Raw genomic sequence first — 4,118 nt, 5'->3', positions numbered from 1 at the left:
CCGATTTGCTTGCTCTCTCTTCGATAATTTGCGAAACTGCTTCAAATCTCGTGGAAATCAGGGGAAAATCAAATAGAATCGTACAAATAGGTAAGTTTCACTTAAATACTGTTATTCTATGGGTTTTTTCTTGTTTTTGAGTTGTTTACTGTGTTTTGTGGGGAAAATCGAGTTAGATTTTGATATAGACAAATATCCATACAGTCACGCAATCGCAGCAGTCCATAAGACTGACAGAGGCAATATTATACCAGACTTATGCTCTCTATACTTTCTCCAGGAGACATGGCGGTTGGCTTATCAAGAAACAATTTATCAGGTTCCTAATTGTTGTGATTGGATCATTGACGACCCACGGGATGCAAACCTCGTGGTATTACCTCCGATTGTGGAAGATAAACGCAAAACCGGTAGACCCAAACAAAATCGGTTTCCAGGCCCCGGTGAACCGCAGACAAAGCGTTCAAAGAAGGACAAATAAAGATATTGCATAAATAATATGATTGTATGATTTTATGTAGTTTTCATGACCCATGTGATTGTATACATTTTCTAGAATGACAATCTATTTGAATAAGGTGATTTTCTTTGCACTAGTACCGTCTTAAAGTCTTGAAAAGATAGAAACAAGTTTTGAACTGTGTGACCCGTGTGACTCACCTGTGACCTATGTGACCCGAAGACATTTTTACACTGTGTGACCCATGTGACCCGTGACTCAGTGACACTTATAAAACACGGTTAAATCTCGATTTTAAAGTGTTAAAATGGTTTATATAATGTTTTACAATAATAATATGGTATCTGTAAGTTAAATTCGTTAACATAAGTAAGAGTTGTATTAACATTAGTACAATTTGTTCATAAGTTATCATGAAACACTAGTATCACTTATGGAGTACATTTGCATGAGTGATTTGAATATGAAAATTGAAACGAACATGATTTTAAAGTTGTTATTGATGTTAATATCCATGATTAATCACTGCATAACCATGCCAAGTCACTAATTCGATAAATTCGACCTATGTGACCCATGTGATCCATGTGATGTTGGGTTTTTAGGCTACGGATTCCTAGCATGCGATCATATCGATCTAGGGTTTGGTTTACTAGGTTTCATGCAGCGGAAGGATAATCTAAACCTAGTCAAACGTCACACGCAACCAAAATCATCCGTAAAACTCGACAGATCGTGTATATCACCGTAGGAATCGAATACTTACCTCTTTCCTGAAGATCTGAAAGTAGCAATCGATCCAGGACCTGTTTTAATCACCAAGAGCTGAAAGTACAGCTCCTCTACACGTATCCACACCGACGGGAAGGATTCCAAACGCTTTTTGGAACTGATCTGCTAGGATCTGTGAAGTGAATAGGGTTTCCTAGACTTGGGATCAAATCCCGGGAACTAGAACCTCAAAAGAAACGATTTTCTTGTGTTCTAGATCTGTCTTAGGGTTCTGTAAGTCGAGTTCTCCTCTTAGGACGGCGTCCAACACCACCTTATAAGTTAGAAACCCTAATCCTTGTGAAAAGAGACTTTTTCCGAGTATTGACTCGGTCCGAGTCAGAACTCTGACTCGGTCGAGTCAGAACGAATCAGCCCAAACCCATTGTCAACTCTTGACTCGGCCCATTTAGTATTGACTCGGTCCGAGTCAAAACTTTGACTCGACCGAGTCAAAACATCAGCCAAGCCCAAAACACTTTCTGGGCTTCGACTCGCATGGAACTGACTCGGTCCGAGTCAAATACTGACTCGGTCCGAGTCAGAAGGCTGAAAACGTCCCGACACTCTAATTTGATCCGAAAACGGTTTTTCCGACCAAATCCAAGTCTTCCTTTCCGAAACTTCACATATAAGTCCATCCCTAATGGTGTGTGACCCTGTAGGCCCATTCGCAGTGGCAGCAGCCTCGAGAACCATTCCCGATCTACAAGTCATGGTTAGCCTCTAGCAAGACGCCATGACCACCCACGTTGAATTGAGTCAGAGGTGATCTAACCAAGGCAATAACAGCTCGAGTTCTGATCCTTTATCTCACGATATCATATGTTGAACAAGGGCATGGTTTGAGCCACCCTTCAAGTTCAACCGCTTTCTCATTTTGGCGAATCGACTAATAAAATAGATGCAACTTCATCTATAGCGTGGCCACGCATTTTCATAGTCCGACTTCCACGAGAGGGCCCAGCGATATCTCTCCTATTGAGGAGGTGATAAGTCCCATATTGCATGTCTATTATCTCCATATGATTCGTGAACGTATCTGATCAACGCCGTTATAATCATCCGGTTAAAGACGACGTTTGACGCAGTCAAGACACGCCACTCCTCACATCAGATACTCTAGACATCTCAGGTATGAGGATCCATAAACGAACCGCTGTATGAGATTCAAGTCATGACTCTGTCCATGTGACAATCTCATGCGGGTCAACCAGTCACTCGTTCACAACGAGTACCCATGATTGTGTGACAACAATGGTGCGATTGCGCAAGCTAAGGAACCCCGGTCACACCAGAGCTCCAAACACATACTCAGGCGATTTCACTTGATCAGAGAAATCATCGACAGAGGAGACGTGATGATAAGCAGAGTGTCGACAGATGATAATATTGCCGACCCGCTGACGAAGCCTCTCCCTTCGTCAAAGCATGATGGTCATGTTAAGGGTATGGGGATTAGATGCTTGTAGGATAAATCATAGAGCATAGTGGGAGATTGTTGGTTTTAATGCTCTAGGATATTCCGTGATATGACATTTTGACTATGTGATGACTCGTTGCTTTATGAATGCATTACATTACCGTTATATGATTGGCATGTTTGTTATATTGCGGTTATCCTTGAACCGATAGAGATGACTTCAGATCGCAGTCAGGTTATGTTTTCTGCCTGAACGGTGGGGCTATCAGTTGGAAGAGTTCCAAACAGCCAACCGTTACAGATTCGACTACAGAAGCCGAGTACATAGCAGCATCGGATGCAGCTAAGGAAGCTGTTTGGATCAGGAAATTCGTGGGAGACCTGGGCGTCATTCCTAGCATTGCAGATCCCATTGAGTTGTATTGTGACAACAATGGTGCGATTGCGCAAGCTAAGGAACCCCGGTCACACCAGAGATCCAAACACATACTCAGGCGATTTCACTTGATCAGAGAAATCATCGACAGAGGAGACGTGAAGATAAGCAGAGTGTCGACAGATGATAATATTGCCGACCCATTGACGAAACCTCTCCCTTCGTCAAAACATGATGGTCATGTTAAGGGTATGGGGATTAGATGCTTGTAGGATAAATCATAGAGCATAGTGGGAGATTGTTGGTTGTAATGCTCTAGGATAATCCGTAATATGACATTTTGACTTTGTATTGATTCATTGATTTATGAATGCATTACATCCCCCGACTTGGTCACATCAATGAGAAACGCATTGCGAAGCTTCATTCTGATGGACTTCTTGATTCTTTTGATTATGAGTCAATTGAATCGTGCGATTCTTGTTTGATGGGCAAGATGACAAAATCTCCTTTTACTAGAAAAGGAGAACGGGCTACGGAGTTGCTAGAACTCATACATAGTGATGTATGCGGTCCTATGAGCTCTCCCGCTAGAGGAGGTTATCTGTACTTTGTTACGTTTACTGATGATTTCAGTAGGTACGGTTATGTCTACTTGATGAGACATAAGTCTGAAACGCTTGAATTGTTCAAGATTTTCAGAAATGAGGTACAGAACCAACTTGGCAAGACGATCAAGTTGCTTCGATCTGATCGAGGTGGCGAGTATATGAGCCAAGAGTTCACTGACTATCTGGCAGATTGTGGGATTGTCTCACAGCTGACTCCACCTGGAACGCCACAATGGAATGGCGTTTCCGAGAGGAGGAACCGAACCTTATTGGATATGGTACGGTCTATGATGAGTCAGGTCGATCTTCCTAAATCCTTCTGGGGATATGCTTTGGAAACGGCAGCGCTTATACTGAACAACTGTCCAACAAAGTCGGTTCAGAAGACTCCATATGAGATATGGACTGGGAAGCGTCCCAGGTTAGCATTTATGAAGATTTGGGGATGCGACGTTTACGTGAAACGTCTGGCTTCTG

The sequence above is a fragment of the Tarenaya hassleriana genome, unplaced genomic scaffold (assembly GCF_000463585.1).
Source record: "Tarenaya hassleriana unplaced genomic scaffold, ASM46358v1 Cleome75, whole genome shotgun sequence".
Taxonomy (NCBI): domain Eukaryota; kingdom Viridiplantae; phylum Streptophyta; class Magnoliopsida; order Brassicales; family Cleomaceae; genus Tarenaya; species Tarenaya hassleriana.
The sequence above is the reverse complement of the archived record's forward strand: the minus strand, read 5'-3'. Positions refer to the sequence as shown.